Source organism: Ascidia mentula, chromosome 1 (assembly GCF_947561715.1).
Source record: "Ascidia mentula chromosome 1, kaAscMent1.1, whole genome shotgun sequence".
Classification (NCBI taxonomy): Eukaryota; Metazoa; Chordata; class Ascidiacea; order Phlebobranchia; family Ascidiidae; genus Ascidia; species Ascidia mentula.
The window spans coordinates 18,891,510-18,916,235 of NC_138566.1; the positions used below are offsets into that span (position 1 = coordinate 18,891,510).

At 37.8% G+C, this 24,726-nt stretch overlaps 1 pseudogene; it reads left to right on the forward strand.

Moving 5' to 3' along the window:
- The first annotated feature begins 1,596 nt into the window (after positions 1–1,596).
- On the forward strand, positions 1,597–7,328 carry LOC145888934 (uncharacterized; annotated as a pseudogene).
- Positions 7,329–24,726: the final 17,398 nt, after the last annotated feature.

Below are 24,726 nucleotides of genomic sequence, written 5' to 3' on the forward strand. Positions count from 1 at the left end.
TGTGCAAATGGAATGAAAAAGCGTAAGTATGCCACTTTGCATTTGTTTTTGTTGTTAAGTGTGTTTCAACATGCCTCTGCTGACGTAATCTAACTGTGACGTAATCATGACGCAGATTTTGAGTACTAATCTGGCTAAAACAGCTTTGTTTGTTGTAGAAAGACATTTCAAGGCAAAATAACGTAGTCTGCCATAAGTAGACTATATTTTGAAGTTATTAGGGGTGTTCAGACATTTAAAAATGTGCTGCTAATCTATGTTTGCATGTATCTTATATCTTGATGTAATATTTTAATAGGGTTTGATCATTTTTATGTGTTGGATATGTATCAATGCACTCCATAAACTAAAAAGTGACCAAACAAAGTTAGTAGATTTTGGTATTATGTCACAGGTTCGCATGTTGCAGTTTAAAGTAAAACTCCACTTAATCTGTCTTCCTTGCCTAAATTTGTAAGTCCAAATTATCACATACTATTTTGCCAGAACAAGACAGAAGTAATATATTTCAGACAATCTTCAGGATTCTCAGATGAAAGAAGCAAGATTTTTGTACCAATCTCCACAAATTTATATCATTTGAATTCTGTCTGATGAAAACATTTAATTTGTTCAAATATTATAAAATTATTGTAAGTTTTATGGTGTATGATAATAAATCAAAATGTATGACTAACTCCTGTCTAGAAAAAAACAATCACCACACAAAAAGTAAACAGGATACTTTATTTATGTACAATTGCAAAGGAAATACTCATGTCATGCTAGCATCAGAATATATTTCAACAACATGAAACCCAAAGCTTCTTTGAAAAATACATTTTTGAATCTTAAGTTAACAGGCACATCATGTATTGCTAACTTTTTTATCTAGTTTTGTTTCTCCACACTGTGAATTTTGTAAACAACAACCTAAAAGAATTCAAAAATATGTTTATGTATGGCAAATACACACAAGATTACATCTACATAACAAACTGACTCACATAGAAAAACCTGTAGGTGATCATGAAACATATCATATTACATAAATTTGTATGCATATTCTTCAAAAAAATATTTTTGCCTGTGGTAGCTAGGCTACTTAACTTTACCAGTTTCACAAAGTTTATTTCAGAGCAAGCAGCCCCAAAGCATTTCGACCTTTGGTCATTTGTTGATGTACATAGTAGTTAGGAATTGAATCTTGCATGAAAATCACAATACCTAAAAAACGCATCTTTTACACGATAGGATACATTATAACCGTATTTATGCCTATAAATTGGCGTCATGATTACGTCACTAGATTTATTACGTCAACACAGGTATGTTTATACATACTCAAGCCAAATATTACATAAGGTGGTATACTTGCACTTTAAAATTTCCAATTTACACATGGTGTCCAAAAACTGTTCGACAAAACATCACCGTACCTCGGAAAGAAGGGTAGAAAATATTTAATATTTTTAATTATTGGAATCAATATAGTACTAACTTTAACATACTAAAAATTCAGCTCGAAACTCTACCCACGTTTTAAGTAATTCCAATTTATTTGTTAGTTTCCTATCTCTTCGTATGCAAAAAGTCGCATTTGATCTCCTGGAAGTCATGCGTGACGGAGACAATGGTTGCACTACCATAAGAGTATACTATGGTGTGACTACCTTAACGTTTACAAAGTTACCTATCGTGGACGCTGTGCAATATATAGGGTAAATGATTTCAATTACCCTCCTTGGATGAAAATATGTACACGCCCTGTTTGCCGCTGCAGTCGCGTGTTTAGGTTACCGATTTTATCCAGATTACTGATCTTGGACGCAAACCTATGTTGGCCGTAACGTTACAGCCCCTTCTTGTTAACTTTGCCAAAGTTACAATTTACACATTTATTTGGTACTTCAGTCGTTTCACACATATGTACAAATAGACTCACCAGAAAATGCTCGTTCGCAACACAAAAAACCTTTTGCAGAGTAAAAATGACGTAGCACTGTGCTGCACAGTTGTCGAACACAAAAAGGACAGAACCACGTTGCGTTATTCCTTAAAACTTGGACTCCTATTATTACGTCACAGACCGTATGGGATTGCAACACACATAGGCCGAGTCCACACTCACGCTTTGCGCCGGCGGATTCTTTGTTTGTGTTACAGCGAGAATTAACGCATGGCTGATTTTAACTTTCACCGTGTTTGTATTCATCCGCGCATGTGGCTGTCTATAGGACGACATGTTGTGGGCGAGATTGTGCTGCTGTTAAATTGTACTGCTGTTAAAATGCTAACTATATATCTGGTTTATAGTCAAAATAAGGGTTAAGACGTTATTATATCTGAATTGAACGTTGGTGCAACCACTAGCCGCAGGCTAATACAGACCTGGGTCACCCCACAGTTGGTACGTTTCTTTTTCCATGTGTTTTGAACTTGTGAAGTGCTTTGACTCGGCGACATAATTTCCGAGTCTTGTACATTTAAAATGTTAATGATTAACGTAGATACAATTTGTAAACTGAATAAGGAGGCATATTTTGTTGTCCATTGTTTCACTACGTACATTGTGACGTGGCAATCTGTTGGTTATGAGACGACCAGGAGTGGATTGTCCTGTTGGTTATGAAGTTGGGTGGGCACGTTTTTGCCTAGTGGGACGACAGCGCAGGACCAGGCTGCGCACAAGCGGTCGTAACATTAAAGTTTTTCAACTTGGACAACGTTCCTACTCGGACAACTACGGAGTAACGTTTCGATAGAGGTTGCAAGATGGTTGAATCTCAAAAAAACCCTCGACAATTTAGTTCATCGTCTTAACCTGGCATATCAAGATGCTGAGAAAGTAATGATGGACTCCTCGAATGTGCAAAAGTTAAAGGAGGTAACTTCGGCTATCGACCTTTTGTATGACGAGTGTATTGACAAACATGCAATACGTTTGGATTCGGTAAAAAAGAAAAGGGACAGAAGGAAAATTAACGTTGCACTTTCAAGTTTACGAAGTGGCAAACAAGAGTTTGACGTACGTATAAATGAATGGATGGAGCAAGTAATGCGTCCAAGGCCAACTGAGCGTGACAGCAAGGCATTGTCTGTCAGCGATTTCGGTTCAAAAGGCAAAGCGAGTTCACGAGTAAGCTCGAGCTCGAGTTGCAGGCGTACTGAAGCTCTTTTTAAGAAAAGAGGTTGCGCTTCTGGAAAAGGAGTTTCTGCAGAAGAAGATGGAAGCCGAGAGTAAGCTTCTTCAGAAAAAGATGGAAGCTGAAAGCAATCTTTTGCAGAAAAAGATGGAAGCTGAAAGCAATCTTTTGCAGAAAACGATGGAAGCAGAAAATGAGATAAAAATTCTTGAAGCTGACCATAAATTAAAGGCTGCCACAATGGAAGCTGAAATGTGGGAACGAAAGTCATCATCGGGATCGTGCTTTGATGGATTTTCTCCGCAGAATCGGAACGTTGAGTTTTCCCCGCCCTCTACACAGGCCAAACCGCCGGAAATAAAAGAGAAAAATCAAGTGTTTGAGTCCGACGATGTCAAGGACAGTAACGACGAGGTGAAGGTGGTAATGGACAGTCCAACCTCTTCATGCAGTGAACCTAAGTCAAAACCGGATGTGGCGAATCATGAGCCGGAGGTGAGTGACTTGTACCGTGTTGCTGCTGTGTTAAAGGCAGGAATGGACCTTCCCAGACCGGAATTGTTGTATTTCGAAGGTGATCCACTAATGTATACGCGTTTCATGATAAGCTTCGATGAAAGTATTGGTCGTCGCGTAGACAGTGACAGCGCAAAGCTGAACTACCTGATTCAGTACTGTCGTAAGGAAGCGTATGACATGATCTCCTTTTGTATTGGTCTGGAACCTACGTATGGTTACAGAAAGGCCCGAGAGTTGCTATACGAACGGTACGGTCGTCCCCTTGTAATCGCACGTGCGTACGTGGAAAAGTTAGGTCATTGGCCTTACCTGAGATCCGATGATGCCGACGAATTGTCGGAACTTGCACGAGCCTTAGAGGAGTGTTTGGTGACTCTGACTCATCTGGGATACTTTGCAGACATCAACAACTTTGAAAATATGTTGAACATAGTAAAGCGGTTGCCGTTCACAATGCAGGGCCGATGGCGTAGACACGCAGCTGGCATTGAAAGAAGTGGAGAAGAGCCTCGTTTCTGTCACCTTGTTGAGTTTGTTAAGAATGAAGCTTATATTGGGAACACGATGTTTGGTCGTATGTTAGGGCCTCGCAAGGACAGGGATATGCAACAGAAGCGTAACAAAGGTCTTCCGACGAAGATAAGAGCATCGACCAACGCAACATCGGTTGCTCCAAGAAACGACAGAAAGTTCGAACCGAGCACCACTCAGAAATCAGGATGTCCTCTGTGCAGCAAATTGCACGACCTTGCGAATTGTGATTTATTTAAACGAAAAATCTTCGTTGAGCGAAGGAAGTTTCTTCGTCAAGCTCGGCTGTGTGATAATTGTTTTATGAAAGGCCATATAGCAAGAACTTGTAGTTTGCCAAGTTCTTGTACGATCAGCGGATGTCGCGGAAAGCATCACAATCTTCTGCACTGGACGGAATGGAAGGCGTCTTCAACTGCGCCCGTATGCGAAGCATCTACGCAGTCTTCAGTGGAGTCATCGTCAAGTGCAACTGTCAGCTGGACTTGTATGAGCACTCATGCGGAAAGCGTCTATCTTAATATTGTTCCGGTAAAGGTTACGGGCAGTAATGGCAGGGAGCTGGAAACGTACGCCTTTTTGGATCAAGGATCGACCACAACCTTGTGTGATGAAAGGCTGATCAAGCAGCTAGACGTCGTGGGGAAGAAGACAACGTACTCCTTGACTACAGTAAGTGATAGGTCACAGAAAAGGGAGGGTTTGGCCGTCGATCTGACAGTAGCGTCGATTGATGGAAAGGAATCCGTACAATTGCACGACGTTTTGAGTGTAAACAGTTTGCCGGTTTCTCCGAACAAAGTCCCAGAAGGATCGCTTTGGCGGTGGCCTCATTTACGCGATGTGGAGTTTCCTGTTTTGCCCCATGGGGAAGTAATGTTGCTGATTGGAGCCAACGTTCCCGAGGTGTTCTGGATCAACGATGAAAGAAGAGGCGGACGAAAGGAGCCAAGTGCCGTGCGTTCTATGCTTGGTTGGTCACTTGTGGGTCCGTGCCATGGTCGTGGATCAGATGATTCACAGGTATGTGTGAATTTTGTAAACTCACAGGACGAAATGTTGCACCAACAAATAAAGTGCATGTGGGAAAGCGACTTCGGTCCTACCGCGCTGTCACCTGGAACAACACTGTCGAAAGAAGACAGGTATGCATTGAAGCAGATGGAAGGCTCAGTCAAGCACCGTGATGGACATTATCAGCTGCGATTGCCATGGAGGCCAGGTGCTCCAAACCTACCGAATAACCGTTCTATGGTAATAAAGCGTTTGTCATACTTAAAACGGCGATTGGAAAATAATTCACAGCTGCATGGAAAGTACAAGCAAACGTTGGATACCTACCTGAAGGAGGGATATGCCAGGCGTTTAAAGAGCGACGACAAGAATCCGGAGGATGGCGCTGTTTGGTACCTGCCGCATCACCCAGTGACACACCCGCAGAAACCGGGAAAGGTGAGAGTTGTCTTTGATTGTGCCGCCAGATTTCAAAATACGTCGCTAAACGATCAGCTTTTACAAGGACCAGATTTAATCAACAGCCTTTTTGGGACACTTGTTCGGTTTCGCCAGGAACCAGTAGCGTTGGTCGCTGACGTTGAAGCGATGTTTCATCAGGTGAGGGTGGACCAAGTTGATACATTCGTTTGGTGGCCTGAAGGCGATTTGTCGTGCGAACCCGAAGACTACCAAATGCTGGTACATATATTTGGCGCAGCCTCGTCTCCTTGTTGTGCTGGGTTCTGTTTACAAAAAACGGCTGAAGATAATAAAGGTAATTTTAGTCCCGAAGCGGTCGCAACCGTGAAACGAAATTTCTATGTGGACGATTGTTTGAAATCCGTCGAAACTGAAGATAAGGCGATCAAATTGGCTGGCGAGTTGCAGGATCTGTTGCAACTTGGAGGGTTTCGGCTCAGAAAATGGGTAAGCAACAGCGAGGCTGTGTTGTCGTCAATCCCAGCCGAATATAGATCCGTGCAGTCAATTGTGTTAAATGCTGATGTGAAGAACATGGAACGTGTGCTCGGAGTGCTGTGGAATTATCGCTCTGACACGTTCGAATTCGACATCAAAGTTAAGAAAAAGCCTGCGACGAGGAGAGGAATACTCTCTATGGTCAGTTCTTTGTTTGACCCTTTAGGATTCGTTGCACCGGTAATATTGCATGCACGAATGTTGTTGCAAGAACTTTGTAAAGAAAAGCATGACTGGGATCAGGAAGTTCCACCTGATATAGGAAAAAGGTGGAATGCATGGACTTCTGAACTTCCACGTATGTCGTGTATTAAGATTGAAAGGTGCTTCCAGACAACCGCACATGAAGTCGAAAGGTGTGGTTACATCTTCACATGTATGACTGTTCGTGCCGTGCATTTGGAGGTTGCGCACTCGCTGTCTACCGACTCGTTTATTGATGCCTTCAGAAGGTTCATTGGGCGACGTGGGAAGCCCAGACGCGTATTTAGTGATAATGGCACAAATTTTGTGGGTGCGGAGCGCATACTGCGCGAATCCCTGGAAAAATGGAACCTAAAACACGTCGAGGAACGTCTACGTCAGTGGAGCGTTGACTGGTCATTTAATCCACCCGCCGCCAGCCATATGGGTGGCGTCTGGGAACGCATGATTCGTTCAGTGCGCAAAATTTTAAACGTCTTGTTGGGACAACAGATGCCTTCCGACGAGACTCTGAGCACGCTGCTCGTCGAGGTCGAATTCATCTTGAACTCGAGGCCTCTCACCCCTGTTAGTCTTGATCCGGCCGACAGAGAGCCGCTGACGCCGAATCACCTACTGTTGATTGGGCGACAAGAAACGTCGTCACCAGGAATATTTGTGAAAGAAGACAACTACGTTCGACGACACTGGCGCCAGGTTCAATATTTGGCAGACCAGTTTTGGATCCGATGGACAAACGAGTACCTGCTGACGCTGCAGACACGTCAGAAATGGCAATTTCCCGAAAGGAACCTCGAGGTTGATGATCTTGTCCTGTTGGTGGACACTTCGGCCCCACGAGGAAAATGGTTAACCGGAAGGATTGTGGAAACGTACCCGGATAAGTTCGGGTTCGTGCGTAGTGCTTTGGTGAAAACACACGCCGGGTCGTTCAAGCGACCAATCGCGAAGTTGTGCCTGATAATGAAGGCTTGAGTGTTTGTTTGTTTGTTCGTTCGTTTTCGTTCTCGCTGTTTGTGTGTTTAGATGTTCTCATGGGTTCGTACATCGTCGGGGGGTATGTTACAGCGAGAATTAACGCATGGCTGATTTTAACTTTCACCGTGTTTGTATTCATCCGCGCATGTGGCTGTCTATAGGACGACATGTTGTGGGCGAGATTGTGCTGCTGTTAAATTGTACTGCTGTTAAAATGCTAACTATATATCTGGTTTATAGTCAAAATAAGGGTTAAGACGTTATTATATCTGAATTGAACGTTGGTGCAACCACTAGCCGCAGGCTAATACAGACCTGGGTCACCCCACAGTTGGTACGTTTCTTTTTCCATGTGTTTTGAACTTGTGAAGTGCTTTGACTCGGCGACATAATTTCCGAGTCTTGTACATTTAAAATGTTAATGATTAACGTAGATACAATTTGTAAACTGAATAAGGAGGCATATTTTGTTGTCCATTGTTTCACTACGTACATTGTGACGTGGCAATCTGTTATTTATAATTGTTGTGGTTGCAGAAAAACCGCTACGCAACCTAATTACACAAGACGACCAGGAGTGGATTGTCCTGTTGGTTATGAAGTTGGGTGGGCGCGTTTTTGCCTAGTGGGACGACAGCGCAAGACCAGGCTGCGCACAAGCGGTCGTAACAGTTTGTTTAATTATACGCCGGCGTGCGGGCGTACGCTCGGGACAATGAAACAAACAAACAAACAATCCGCCGGCGCAAAGCGTGAGTGTGGTGGACCCGGCCTTAGTGTAGAGAAAAATGTGCATTCACAGAAATCGGCAAATTACTGGCAAACAAGATGTAACGATGTGGAAAACGTCTGAAAAACAACAATTATAAATGGTATGTAGCGCACATGTTAATAATTTCCTTTACAAAATCTATTATTGTGACTTTGAATTTGAACACAAAACAACCGTAAATGTCCTGAAGCATATATTCAGCTTTACCTCTGACACGTAAGGACGTTGTTGTCACACGTGCCTTGTTATGTTTGCGTGTAACTGCAAAACGAGTTTCTAATACTGTGTTACCTGGCGTAAAAGCAAGCCGTGTTATGATAAGTAAAGTGACTTTTCTCCTTTGTAAAATATTTTTGCAAAAGACTGCACAGTTACTCTGAATAGCCTTCATTAAAATCATTGTGATATGGAACAGATAAGAACAATATATACCAATCCCTACCGAGCAAAACACAATTCAATTTTACGGCACTAAGGGTTTAAAACAAATTCAACCTGTTGCAATAGTTTTGTGACCAGGTTAGCAAAAGACACTGATGTGTTGCAAGCATTGCTGGAGAAGGCAAGAGAATTGCTACGTTTGTATAAATGTCAATCTTTACATCGTTTGCGCATAATAGTATACCTGGTGGTTTAAAGTTTGTGTAGTTTCAGATGTATAATAAATCGGTCACCTACACGCAAACAAAGCAGGTCGTATGCTTAATACACTATTGGGGGCCGTTTGCAATTTATCGTTGAAATAGGTTTGTCGCAAAATGCTGGAAATACTAGCATCCCAACGAAAGGTCCGCATCAATTGCTGTACAAAAAGCCAATAGCAATTACCTAATTACAATGAAATGTGCGATAAATTTTTGCTAAATTTCTAATTCCGTTTTAACATCACAAAACGAAGCGATGACTGGAAAATTTTTCATGATGAAAGTTTGTGCCTTCTATAAGCATAGGCCTACATTATAAAACAACAAATGGCACCCATACCGAACGGAATTCACTTCAATAGACGGACAAAGCAAGCTTTATGTGCTACTCGCAAATATTTACTACAATTGAAGTCAAGCGTGAAGTTTATTCGATAAGGCGTTTTTTCCGACAACAAAAATGTTCAATCCGAAGCTGAACAAAGGCAACACTTCAGATGAATTGGTGACATTGCTTACTTTTAAAGTTATTTGCTACTTTTATCAGCTCTGCTACAAGCCTCCTTTTTTAAAATAAATAATGTTTTTTTTACAAATTAGACAGAAAACAGTCGCACCAGCAAATTGTGAAGTTAAAAAGTGTTGTATGTAACTTGTTGCATTTATACACCGCGTCCAAGTCGCTGTGTAAAATATTGCTTCTTTTCGTCGTCAGGTAACAGAACATCAATCGGCGTAAAACTGTAGAAGGTGACGTCACGTTTGCTATGTACTGACTTTCTAAACCTCTTGTCAGTTTGATGAAAACCGTCCAGAAATCCGTTTGTGCCAAAGCACTCGTTGAAACTGGAATCAACACACAAAAAAATCAGGTTGTGAACAGGTTATCACCAAAGTTGCCAAAATATGAAAAAAATATGATGCCGCAGCATTACCAAAAACAAAAGTCACTCTACGTCATAAAATTCGTTAAAAAAGTTGCTTCATGTATTGTTAGGACTTTCACTTTTAGTGCAATCTAGATTTACTTTTTATTTCAGCATAGTTTTGATTCAAACTTACTTATAGTGGTGGAAACCGTGAAACTGTGGGGAGCTAAGGAAAGGTAAGTGGTAGCCTGAGTGATGAATCAATGTGCTGGTTTGGCCTTTAGCAACGTAATACCATGTAAGGATGATGTGGTTGCCAAGAAGAAATGTTCCCACGAAAAGCGGGACAAACTCTTCGATCTGCAAGACGCAAGAATTCCAAATATCTGTGTTTCAAGTATAACGGAACTAAAGGTAAAATATATGTATTGCAGCCAATTTGGATTAAGTCGAAGCGAGATCTGAAAAATCAAAACTGCAGGTGATGTTTAAACTCACGACCTGGGCTAACCAGGCCCAACGCTCCACCAACTGAACTTACAGGAGCTCGTATTGTGGCCTGTTGCGAAAACGCACAACTTACTGCGTTGCGGAAAAATAACGTAAGGGCATGGAAACAGTTGCGGCTGAATATTTGGGTAATACAAGTCAAAGATTTGGTAAATGAAATAACTTTTAGTAGGGATGGTTGTATTTTTAGGTATAACTACTCGAAAACATGGAGTTATTGAACTGGAAAAGCGATGATTGTGTAGAGTATTAATTTTCATATGATTTTTGTGTTTTAATTTTTAGTCTCGCGTTTGTAGATAAAAAGTTATAGCTACCTGAACTTAAGCAATCAAAAACCTTAAATTGTTATATTGAACGTGGCGCTTAATGGGTTAAAGGGTTAAGCTATAGAACAAATATCGTTTCTTATGAAACGTATTTCCAAATTTTTTCTGTCGTTTAGGTATTTTGTGGTAGCGACAAGTTTTGTGTTTTTCTTGAATATGGAAACCAAACTGTTTTTATTCGTATTCCTGCTACTGGTGATACATTTTTCTGTTAACGGATCAAACGCTGAAGAAAAGACCAACTTTAAGATGAGGTCGAGTACAACCTATTTGTTCTCTTTTGTTTGTAACTTAGTTTGATTTTCCAGATCCAATTGAAGATGTTTTTAAACAGCGGGTTTTCATTACGTACAAAAAAATTCTCTTGCAGACAAGAAAAAATCCACAAACGAAGTGTTCAAATGGGACCAGAATTCGTTAGACACGTCAGAAATCTCAAATATTTTCAAAAACGAAGTGTTGAAGAACAATCTAATCATCCTCGTGGTGGTGGTGGTGGTGTTGGTGCTGGCTAGGTTTTTTAAAACTCCCTAAAAACCAAAAATATTATGACCAATCATCTATTTGATTCGTCATAATATCCGACAATCACAAGGAACTCAATGTTTACACATACCAAAAGGACATTCTCATATAGTTATAAGATCATTTAAACAACAGACTACATCAGAAGCACCATTTATCGACATATTACCAAACTGTAAAAAGTGTATATTATACTGTATATTATGTGTGTTGCGTTTGAACTGCACCTGTTTGTTGATATTTTACCAACTTACGGATGAGTGCAAATCAAGGGTTTCTGTCAGTCTCAATAAAAATAAAAATAAATGCGGCTTTCCAATATTGTTGATGCTGGTGGTGGTTATGGAGGTTTTTGATATACGATAAGTCCCTTCCAACGCTGCAAGTCATTTTGTACGGCATTCATAAGGAATATAAGGATTAAAATGATCTACTGAAATATCCAAGCTAATTTACCTATAGAGCGAAAAGAGAATTTGCGAACAACATAAAGGTATTGCACTTTTGTCACAGATGTTTAAGTACAAATCAACTAACAAATCAATTTACACAAAAGCAAGTGGAGCCAATAATATGACACTATGGCTAAGCAAAAGCTAAACCATTAGTACCGTCAGGCCCAGTGATGACTATTGTGACACAGGGTCTGACGGCATCAACTTACATTTGTGCCAATCATTTCGGTTGTATTTCTCAGCAAAACAGAAACATTCACAGCACTGTTGACGGGAACAGTCAAGCGTAACCGCTTTTACTTGAACTGTGGCTCAAAGAAAACATTAACATTTCCAATCTGGATATAAGCCCTAAGACCAGGAAACCCAAGAACGATTATCTAGTGACTTTCACATTTTCCCAAAGCCGATTGCCAGAATTAATGACCCAGTAAAGTCACGGACTTAGTGTACGACTTAAAACCCGTTAACCGCCACGGTCCCCTGTATGGGACCAACACCTGTAATTACAGCACATTTTTCAAATGCGCATATTTCGCGCTATAGTGGGCCTAGGGACAAAAGGTTTTTACCACTAGATAGCTTGAACACAGTAGTTTTTATAAAAAATAAAAAAAAATTAACTTTCCATTTGAAATTTTTCTCTAATTAGCCAATTAATTAGAGGCAATTTCTTGCAAAAACTAACAAAAGGTGTGAAAGGAGTGACTGCACATTTGTAAACATTGCTAATTATGTGTTGGTTGTAGCTGAAAATGATCTACAGAAGAATTGTAGAGGAGGGTCTAACCGTTCGAACGTTGTGTTCGGTTTCTCTCTATGACGTCACAATGGCGAGATGTGCGCATGCAAATTTAAACTGGTGGGATTGCTGTATTTTTTGCGTACAAAACAACAAAATAGCAGGAAGAAATGTACATAACATAAAATAAACATTATGAGGGTGCAGTATAAAAAAAATAATAATAAAAATTATAATAAATAAAGAAAGAATTTTTTTTTTTTTCGCCGAAGCCAAAAAAAATTCCAATTTACAAAAAAAGTAGAAAACCTTCATTTATTTTAGTTACAGGTTTTTATTCTGGTTCCATAACACTGGTTTTGCTTCCTAACAATAGACAATTGAGTAATTCTTTCCTCAGCATAACAATCGCCAATGGTTTTCGGAAGGGTATGTCCAAAAGTTCCATGATGATGATTTGGTCATGTCACAGTCACATCTTTCATGCATAATTTGCTGTCAAAGCATCATATATGGAAGCATATTCATGCAATTTGTTCAAGAATCAAACACATATGGGTATGGCGGTGGGCGTCACTCAGTAAATAGGGTCGCTTCAATTTCATACAACTGATTTTTTCCTTGTCTTTTTTCTAGAGTGTCTATGTAATGTTGTGACTAAGGCTTATACACTGGTAGTTGGCTTGTTTATTCAATTATTCACATTCTTTTCTTTGCATAACAATCGCCAATTGTTCTCGGAAGGGTATATCCACAAAAAGTTCCATGATGATGATTTGGTCATGTCACAGCATCATATATGGAAGCATATTCATGCAATTTGTTCAAGAATCAAACACATGTGGGTATGGCTGTGGGCGTCACTCAGTAAATAGGGTCGCTTTAATTTCATACAACTGATTTTTTCCTTGTCTTTTTTCCAGAGTGTCTATGTAACATTGTGACTAAGGCTTATACACTGGTAGTTGGCTTGTTTATTCAATTATTCACATTCTTTTCTTTGCATAACAATCGCCAATTGTTCTCGGAAGGGTATATCCACAAAAAGTTCCATGATGATGATTTGGTCATGTCACAGTCACATCTCTGATGCATAATTTGCTGTCAAAGCATCATATATGGAAGCATATTCATGCAATTTGTTCAAGAATCAAACACATGTGGGTGTGGCGGTGGGCGTCACCCAGTAACTAGGGTAGTTTCAAATGTATACAGCTGATTCTTTCCTTGTCTTTTTTATACATTGTCTCTTTTATGTTGTGGAAAAGGTTTATATGCACTGGTAGAAGACTTGTCTATTCAATTATCACTATATATTGATGTTATGACTTCTTTTTCATCAACTTGCTGACATACACTTACCAGTTAAAAACAAAACAAACAAAAAACAAAGAAAATAATTTTTTTAGAGGTGTTGTCAAATTCATCTGCTATCAGTAAGCAAACGCCTGAGCTGTGTAACAAAGCTTACAAGCCCTTTTACAATCAATTACTAACAGCATAAGTAGGTTATACCAAAAAAACTACCTAAAATTTCAGTTTACTAGACAGCACCGTCGCTCAAAAATATCAAATGCAGCGATCCAGTTTTTTCGCTTCATTGCGTCTTGGTGGTCACACTGATTCAAAAAAAAGTCGAATTATTTCAAAATTCGCACAATTTCGGGAGTTATGGACATTTTTATACAGGGTACTATGGCTTAGAAGCTGTTTTAGTAGGGATGGTTGTATTTTTAGGTATAACTACTCGAAAACATGGAGTTATTGAACTGGAAAAGCGATGATTGTGTAGAGTATTAATTTTCATATGATTTTTGTGTTTTAATTTTTAGTCTCGCGTTTGTAGATAAAAAGTTATAGCTACCTGAACTTAAGCAATCAAAAACCTTAAATTGTTATATTGAACGTGGCGCTTAATGGGTTAAAGGGTTAAGCTATAGAACAAATATCGTTTCTTATGAAACGTATTTCCAAATTTTTTCTGTCGTTTAGGTATTTTGTGGTAGCGACAAGTTTTGTGTTTTTCTTGAATATGGAAACCAAACTGTTTTTATTCGTATTCCTGCTACTGGTGATACATTTTTCTGTTAACGGATCAAACGCTGAAGAAAAGACCAACTTTAAGATGAGGTCGAGTACAACCTATTTGTTCTCTTTTGTTTGTAACTTAGTTTGATTTTCCATATCCAATTGAAGATGTTTTTAAACAGCGGGTTTTCATTACCTACAAAAAAATTCTCTTGCAGACAAGAAAAAATCCACAAACGAAGTGTTCAAATGGGACCAGAATTCGTTAGACACGTCAGAAATCTCAAATATTTTCAAAAACGAAGTGTTGAACAACAATCTAATCATCCTCGTGGTGGTGGTGGTGGTGTTGGTGCTGGCTAGGTTTTTTAAAACTCCCTAAAAACCAAAAATATTATGACCAATCATCTATTTGATTCGTCATAATATCCGACAATCACAAGGAACTCAATGTTTACACATACCAAAAGGACATTCTCATATAGTTATAAGATCATTTAAACAACAGACTACATCAGAAGCACCATTTATCGACATATTACCAAACTGTAAAAAGTGTATATTATACTGTATATTATGTGTGTTGCGTTTGAACTGCACCTGTTTGTTGATATTTTACCAACTTACGGATGAGTGCAAATCAAGGGTTTCTGTCAGTCTCAATAAAAATAAAAAAAAATGCGGCTTTCCAATATTGTTGATGCTGGTGGTGGTTATGGAGGTTTTTGATATACGATAAGTCCCTTCCAACGCTGCAAGTCATTTTGTACGGCATTCATAAGGAATATAAGGATTAAAATGATCTACTGAAATATCCAAGCAAATTTACCTATAGAGCGAAAAGAGAATTTGCGAACAACATAAAGGTATTGCACTTTTGTCACAGATGTTTAAGTACAAATCAACTAACAAATCAATTTACACAAAAGCAAGTGGAGCCAATAATATGACACTATGGCTAAGCAAAAGCTAAAACCATTAGTACCGTCAGGCCCAGTGATGACTATTGTGACACAGGGTCTGACGGCATCAACTTACATTTGTGCCAATCATTTCGGTTGTATTTCTCAGCAAAACAGAAACATTCACAGCACTGTTGACGGGAACAGTCAAGCGTAACCGCTTTTACTTGAACTGTGGCTCAAAGAAAACATTAACATTTCCAATCTGGATATAAGCCCTAAGACCAGGAAACCCAAGAACGATTATCTAGTGACTTTCACATTTTCCCAAAGCCGATTGCCAGAATTAATGACCCAGTAAAGTCACGGACTTAGTGTACGACTTAAAACCCGTTAACCGCCACGGTCCCCTGTATGGGACCAACACCTGTAATTACAGCACATTTTTCAAATGCGCATATCTCGCGCTATAGTGGGCCTAGGGACAAAAGGTTTTTACCACTAGATAGCTTGAACACAGTAGTTTTTATAAAAAATAAAAAAAAATTAACTTCCCATTTGAAATTTTTCTCTAATTAGCCAATTAATTAGAGGCAATTTCTTGCAAAAACTAACAAAAGGTGTGAAAGGAGTGACTGCACATTTGTAAACATTGCTAATTATGTGTTGGTTGTAGCTGAAAATGATCTACAGAAGAATTGTAGAGGAGGGTCTAACCTTTCGAACGTTGTGTTCGGTTTCTCTCTATGACGTCACAATGGCGAGATGTGCGCATGCAAATTTAGACTGGTGGGATTGCTGTATTTTTTGCGTACAAAACAACAAAATAGCAGGAAGAAATGTACATAACATAAAATAAACATTATGAGGGTGCAGTATAAAAAAAATAATAATAAAAATTATAATAAATAAAGAAAGAATTTTTTTTTTTTTCGCCAAACCAAAAAAAAATTCCAATTTACAAAAAAAGTAGAAAACCATCATTTATTTTAGTTACAGGTTTTTATTCTGGTTCCATAACACTGGTTTTGCTTCCTAACAATAGACAATTGAGTAATTCTTTCCTCAGCATAACAATCGCCAATGGTTTTCGGAAGGGTATATCCAAAACATATCCAAAAGTTCCATGATGATGATTTGGTCATGTCACAGTCACATCTTTCATGCATAATTTGCTGTCAAAGCATCATATATGGAAGCATATTCATGCAATTTGTTCAAGAATCAAACACATATGGGTATGGCGGTGGGCGTCACTCAGTAAATAGGGTCGCTTCAATTTCATACAACTGATTTTTTCCTTGTCTTTTTTCTAGAGTGTCTATGTAATGTTGTGACTAAGGCTTATACACTGGTAGTTGGCTTGTTTATTCAATTATTCACATTCTTTTCTTTGCATAACAATCGCCAATTGTTCTCGGAAGGGTATATCCACAAAAAGTTCCATGATGATGATTTGGTCATGTCACAGCATCATATATGGAAGCATATTCATGCAATTTGTTCAAGAATCAAACACATGTGGGTATGGCTGTGGGCGTCACTCAGTAAATAGGGTCGCTTCAATTTTATACAACTGATTTTTTCCTTGTCTTTTTTCCAGAGTGTCTATGTAACATTGTGACTAAGGCTTATACACTGGTAGTTGGCTTGTTTATTCAATTATTCACATTCTTTTCTTTGCATAACAATCGCCAATTGTTCTCGGAAGGGTATATCCACAAAAAGTTCCATGATGATGATTTGGTCATGTCACAGTCACATCTCTGATGCATAATTTGCTGTCAAAGCATCATATATGGAAGCATATTCATGCAATTTGTTCAAGAATCAAACACATGTGGGTGTGGCGGTGGGCGTCACCCAGTAACTAGGGTAGTTTCAAATGTATACAGCTGATTCTTTCCTTGTCTTTTTTATACATTGTCTCTTTTATGTTGTGGAAAAGGTTTATATGCACTGGTAGAAGACTTGTCTATTCAATTATCACTATATATTGATGTTATGACTTCTTTTTCATCAACTTGCTGACATACACTTACCAGTTAAAAACAAAACAAACAAAAAACAAAGAAAATAATTTTTTTAGAGGTGTTGTCAAATTCATCTGCTATCAGTAAGCAAACGCCTGAGCTGTGTAACAAAGCTTACAAGCCCTTTTACAATCAATTACTAACAGCATAAGTAGGTTATACCAAAAAAACTACCTAAAATTTCAGTTTACTAGACAGCACCGTCGCTCAAAAATATCAAATGCAGCGATCCAGTTTTTTCGCTTCATTGCGTCTTGGTGGTCACACTGATTCAAAAAAAAGTCGAATTATTTCAAAATTCGCACAATTTCGGGAGTTATGGACATTTTTATACAGGGTACTATGGCTTAGAAGCTGTTTTAGTAGGGATGGTTGTATTTTTAGGTATAACTACTCGAAAACATGGAGTTATTGAACTGGAAAAGCGATGATTGTGTAGAGTATTAATTTTCATATGATTTTTGTGTTTTAATTTTTAGTCTCGCGTTTGTAGATAAAAAGTTATAGCTACCTGAACTTAAGCAATCAAAAACCTTAAATTGTTATATTGAACGTGGCGCTTAATGGGTTAAAGGGTTAAGCTATAGAACAAATATCGTTTCTTATGAAACGTATTTCCAAATTTTTTCTGTCGTTTAGGTATTTTGTGGTAGCGACAAGTTTTGTGTTTTTCTTGAATATGGAAACCAAACTGTTTTTATTCGTATTCCTGCTACTGGTGATACATTTTTCTGTTAACGGATCAAACGCTGAAGAAAAGACCAACTTTAAGATGAGGTCGAGTACAACCTATTTGTTCTCTTTTGTTTGTAACTTAGTTTGATTTTCCATATCCAATTGAAGATGTTTTTAAACAGCGGGTTTTCATTACCTACAAAAAAATTCTCTTGCAGACAAGAAAAAATCCACAAACGAAGTGTTCAAATGGGACCAGAATTCGTTAGACACGTCAGAAATCTCAAATATTTTCAAAAACGAAGTGTTGAACAACAATCTAATCATCCTCGTGGTGGTGGTGGTGGTGTTGGTGCTGGCTAGGTTTTTTAAAACTCCCTAAAAACCAAAAATATTATGACCAATCATCTATTTGATTCGTCATAATATCCGACAATCACAAGGAACTCAATGTTTACACATACCAAAAGGACATTCTCATATAGTTATAAGATCATTTAAACAACAGACTACATCAGAAGCACCATTTATCGACATATTACCAAACTGTAAAAAGTGTATATTATACTGTATATTATGTGTGTTGCGTTTGAACTGCACCTGTTTGTTGATATTTTACCAACTTACGGATGAGTGCAAATCAAGGGTTTCTGTCAGTCTCAATAAAAATAAAAAAAAATGCGGCTTTCCAATATTGTTGATGCTGGTGGTGGTTATGGAGGTTTTTGATATACGATAAGTCCCTTCCAACGCTGCAAGTCATTTTGTACGGCATTCATAAGGAATATAAGGATTAAAATGATCTACTGAAATATCCAAGCAAATTTACCTATAGAGCGAAAAGAGAATTTGCGAACAACATAAAGGTATTGCACTTTTGTCACAGATGTTTAAGTACAAATCAACTAACAAATCAATTTACACAAAAGCAAGTGGAGCCAATAATATGACACTATGGCTAAGCAAAAGCTAAAACCATTAGTACCGTCAGGCCCAGTGATGACTATTGTGACACAGGGTCTGACGGCATCAACTTACATTTGTGCCAATCATTTCGGTTGTATTTCTCAGCAAAACAGAAACATTCACAGCACTGTTGACGGGAACAGTCAAGCGTAACCGCTTTTACTTGAACTGTGGCTCAAAGAAAACATTAACATTTCCAATCTGGATATAAGCCCTAAGACCAGGAAACCCAAGAACGATTATCTAGTGACTTTCACATTTTCCCAAAGCCGATTGCCAGAATTAATGACCCAGTAAAGTCACGGACTTAGTGTACGACTTAAAACCCGTTAACCGCCACGGTCCCCTGTATGGGACCAACACCTGTAATTACAGCACATTTTTCAAATGCGCATATCTCGCGCTATAGTGGGCCTAGGGACAAAAGGTTTTTACCACTAGATAGCTTGAACACAGTAGTTTTTATAAAAAATAAAAAAAAATTAACTTCCCATTTGAAATTTTTCTCTAATTAGCCAATTAATTAGAGGCAATTTCTTGCAAAAACTAACAAAAGGTGTGAAAGGAGTGACTGCACATTTGTAAACATTGCTAATTATGTGTTGGTTGTAGCTGAAAATGATCTACAGAAGAATTGTAGAGGAGGGTCTAACCTTTCGAACGTTGTGTTCGGTTTCTCTCTATGACGTCACAATGGCGAGATGTGCGCATGCAAATTTAGACTGGTGGGATTGCTGTATTTTTTGCGTACAAAACAACAAAATAGCAGGAAGAAATGTACATAACATAAAATAAACATTATGAGGGTGCAGTATAAAAAAAATAATAATAAAAATTATAATAAATAAAGAAAGAATTTTTTTTTTTTTCGCCAAACCAAAAAAAAATTCCAATTTACAAAAAAAGTAGAAAACCATCATTTATTTTAGTTACAGGTTTTTATTCTGGTTCCATAACACTGGTTTTGCTTCCTAACAATAGACAATTGAGTAATTCTTTCCTCAGCATAACAATCGCCAATGGTTTTCGGAAGGGTATATCCAAAACATATCCAAAAGTTCCATGATGATGATTTGGTCATGTCACAGTCACATCTTTCATGCATAATTTGCTGTCAAAGCATCATATATGGAAGCATATTCATGCAATTTGTTCAAGAATCAAACACATATGGGTATGGCGGTGGGCGTCACTCAGTAAATAGGGTCGCTTCAATTTCATACAACTGATTTTTTCCTTGTCTTTTTTCTAGAGTGTCTATGTAATGTTGTGACTAAGGCTTATACACTGGTAGTTGGCTTGTTTATTCAATTATTCACATTCTTTTCTTTGCATAACAATCGCCAATTGTTCTCGGAAGGGTATATCCACAAAAAGTTCCATGATGATGATTTGGTCATGTCACAGCATCATATATGGAAGCATATTCATGCAATTTGTTCAAGAATCAAACACATGTGGGTATGGCTGTGGGCGTCACTCAGTAAATAGGGTCGCTTCAATTTTATACAACTGATTTTTTCCTTGTCTTTTTTCCAGAGTGTCTATGTAACATTGTGACTAAGGCTTATACACTGGTAGTTGGCTTGTTTATTCAATTATTCACATTCTTTTCTTTGCATAACAATCGCCAATTGTTCTCGGAAGGGTATATCCACAAAAAGTTCCATGATGATGATTTGGTCATGTCACAGTCACATCTCTGATGCATAATTTGCTGTCAAAGCATCATATATGGAAGCATATTCATGCAATTTGTTCAAGAATCAAACACATGTGGGTGTGGCGGTGGGCGTCACCCAGTAACTAGGGTAGTTTCAAATGTATACAGCTGATTCTTTCCTTGTCTTTTTTATACATTGTCTCTTTTATGTTGTGGAAAAGGTTTATATGCACTGGTAGAAGACTTGTCTATTCAATTATCACTATATATTGATGTTATGACTTCTTTTTCATCAACTTGCTGACATACACTTACCAGTTAAAAACAAAACAAACAAAAAACAAAGAAAATAATTTTTTTAGAGGTGTTGTCAAATTCATCTGCTATCAGTAAGCAAACGCCTGAGCTGTGTAACAAAGCTTACAAGCCCTTTTACAATCAATTACTAACAGCATAAGTAGGTTATACCAAAAAAACTACCTAAAATTTCAGTTTACTAGACAGCACCGTCGCTCAAAAATATCAAATGCAGCGATCCAGTTTTTTCGCTTCATTGCGTCTTGGTGGTCACACTGATTCAAAAAAAAGTCGAATTATTTCAAAATTCGCACAATTTCGGGAGTTATGGACATTTTTATACAGGGTACTATGGCTTAGAAGCTGTTTTAGTAGGGATGGTTGTATTTTTAGGTATAACTACTCGAAAACATGGAGTTATTGAACTGGAAAAGCGATGATTGTGTAGAGTATTAATTTTCATATGATTTTTGTGTTTTAATTTTTAGTCTCGCGTTTGTAGATAAAAAGTTATAGCTACCTGAACTTAAGCAATCAAAAACCTTAAATTGTTATATTGAACGTGGCGCTTAATGGGTTAAAGGGTTAAGCTATAGAACAAATATCGTTTCTTATGAAACGTATTTCCAAATTTTTTCTGTCGTTTAGGTATTTTGTGGTAGCGACAAGTTTTGTGTTTTTCTTGAATATGGAAACCAAACTGTTTTTATTCGTATTCCTGCTACTGGTGATACATTTTTCTGTTAACGGATCAAACGCTGAAGAAAAGACCAACTTTAAGATGAGGTCGAGTACAACCTATTTGTTCTCTTTTGTTTGTAACTTAGTTTGATTTTCCAGATCCAATTGAAGATGTTTTTAAACAGCGGGTTTTCATTACCTACAAAAAAATTCTCTTGCAGACAAGAAAAAATCCACAAACGAAGTGTTCAAATGGGACCAGAATTCGTTAGACACGTCAGAAATCTCAAATATTTTCAAAAACGAAGTGTTGAAGAACAATCTAATCATCCTCGTGGTGGTGGTGGTGGTGTTGGTGCTGGCTAGGTTTTTTAAAACTCCCTAAAAACCAGAAATATTATGACCAATCATCTATTTGATTCGTCATAATATCCGACAATCACAAGGAACTCAATGTTTACACATACCAAAAGGACATTCTCATATAGTTATAAGATCATTTAAACAACAGACTACATCAGAAGCACCATTTATCGACATATTACCAAACTGTAAAAAGTGTATATTATACTGTATATTATGTGTGTTGCGTTTGAACTGCACCTGTTTGTTGATATTTTACCAACTTACGGATGAGTGCAAATCAAGGGTTTCTGTCAGTCTCAATAAAAATAAAAATAAATGCGGCTTTCCAATATTGTTGATGCTGGTGGTGGTTATGGAGGTTTTTGATATACGATAAGTCCCTTCCAACGCTGCAAGTCATTTTGTACGGCATTCATAAGGAATATAAGGATTAAAATGATCTACTGAAATATCCAAGCTAATTTACCTATAGAGCGAAAAGAGAATTTGCGAACAACATAAAGGTATTGCACTTTTGTCACAGATGTTTAAGTACAAATCAACTAACAAATCAATTTACACAAAAGCAAGTGGAGCCAATAATATGACACTATGGCTAAGCAAAAGCTAAAACCATTAGTACCGTCAGGCCCAGTGATGACTATTGTGACACAGGGTCTGACGGCATCAACTTACATTTGTGCCAATCATTTCGGTTGTATTTCTCAGCAAAACAGAAACATTCACAGCACTGTTGACGGGAACAGTCAAGCGTAACCGCTTTTACTTGAACTGTGGCTCAAAGAAAACATTAACATTTCCAATCTGGATATAAGCCCTAAGACCAGGAAACCCAAGAACGATTATCTAGTGACTTTCACATTTTCCCAAAGCCGATTGCCAGAATTAATGACCCAGTAAAGTCACGGACTTAGTGTACGACTTAAAACCCGTTAACCGCCACGGTCCCCTGTATGGGACCAACACCTGTAATTACAGCACATTTTTCAAATGCGCATATCTCGCGCTATAGTGGGCCTAGGGACAAAAGGTTTTTACCACTAGATAGCTTGAACACAGTAGTTTTTATAAAAAATAAAAAAAAATTAACTTCCCATTTGAAATTTTTCTCTAATTAGCCAATTAATTAGAGGCAATTTCTTGCAAAAACTAACAAAAGGTGTGAAAGGAGTGACTGCACATTTGTAAACATTGCTAATTATGTGTTGGTTGTAGCTGAAAATGATCTACAGAAGAATTGTAGAGGAGGGTCTAACCTTTCGAACGTTGTGTTCGGTTTCTCTCTATGACGTCACAATGGCGAGATGTGCGCATGCAAATTTAGACTGGTGGGATTGCTGTATTTTTTGCGTACAAAACAACAAAATAGCAGGAAGAAATGTACATAACATAAAATAAACATTATGAGGGTGCAGTATAAAAAAAATAATAATAAAAATTATAATAAATAAAGAAAGAATTTTTTTTTTTTTCGCCAAACCAAAAAAAAATTCCAATTTACAAAAAAAGTAGAAAACCTTCATTTATTTTAGTTACAGGTTTTTATTCTGGTTCCATAACACTGGTTTTGCTTCCTAACAATAGACAATTGAGTAATTCTTTCCTCAGCATAACAATCGCCAATGGTTTTCGGAAGGGTATATCAAAAACATATCCAAAAGTTCCATGATGATGATTTGGTCATGTCACAGTCACATCTTTCATGCATAATTTGCTGTCAAAGCATCATATATGGAAGCATATTCATGCAATTTGTTCAAGAATCAAACACATATGGGTATGGCGGTGGGCGTCACTCAGTAAATAGGGTCGCTTCAATTTCATACAACTGATTTTTTCCTTGTCTTTTTTCTAGAGTGTCTATGTAATGTTGTGACTAAGGCTTATACACTGGTAGTTGGCTTGTTTATTCAATTATTCACATTCTTTTCTTTGCATAACAATCGCCAATTGTTCTCGGAAGGGTATATCCACAAAAAGTTCCATGATGATGATTTGGTCATGTCACAGCATCATATATGGAAGCATATTCATGCAATTTGTTCAAGAATCAAACACATGTGGGTATGGCTGTGGGCGTCACTCAGTAAATAGGGTCGCTTCAATTTCATACAACTGATTTTTTCCTTGTCTTTTTTCCAGAGTGTCTATGTAACATTGTGACTAAGGCTTATACACTGGTAGTTGGCTTGTTTATTCAATTATTCACATTCTTTTCTTTGCATAACAATCGCCAATTGTTCTCGGAAGGGTATATCCACAAAAAGTTCCATGATGATGATTTGGTCATGTCACAGTCACATCTCTGATGCATAATTTGCTGTCAAAGCATCATATATGGAAGCATATTCATGCAATTTGTTCAAGAATCAAACACATGTGGGTGTGGCGGTGGGCGTCACCCAGTAACTAGGGTAGTTTCAAATGTATACAGCTGATTCTTTCCTTGTCTTTTTTATACATTGTCTCTTTTATGTTGTGGAAAAGGTTTATATGCACTGGTAGAAGACTTGTCTATTCAATTATCACTATATATTGATGTTATGACTTCTTTTTCATCAACTTGCTGACATACACTTACCAGTTAAAAACAAAACAAAAAAAAAACAAAGAAAATAATTTTTTAGAGGTGTTGTCAAATTCATCTGCTATCAGTAAGCAAACGCCTGAGCTGTGTAACAAAGCTTACAAGCCCTTTTACAATCAATTACTAACAGCATAAGTAGGTTATACCAAAAAAACTACCTAAAATTTCAGTTTACTAGACAGCACCGTCGCTCAAAAATATCAAATGCAGCGATCCAGTTTTTTCGCTTCATTGCGTCTTGGTGGTCACACTGATTCAAAAAAAAGTCGAATTATTTCAAAATTCGCACAATTTCGGGAGTTATGGACATTTTTATACAGGGTACTATGGCTTAGAAGCTGTTTTAGTAGG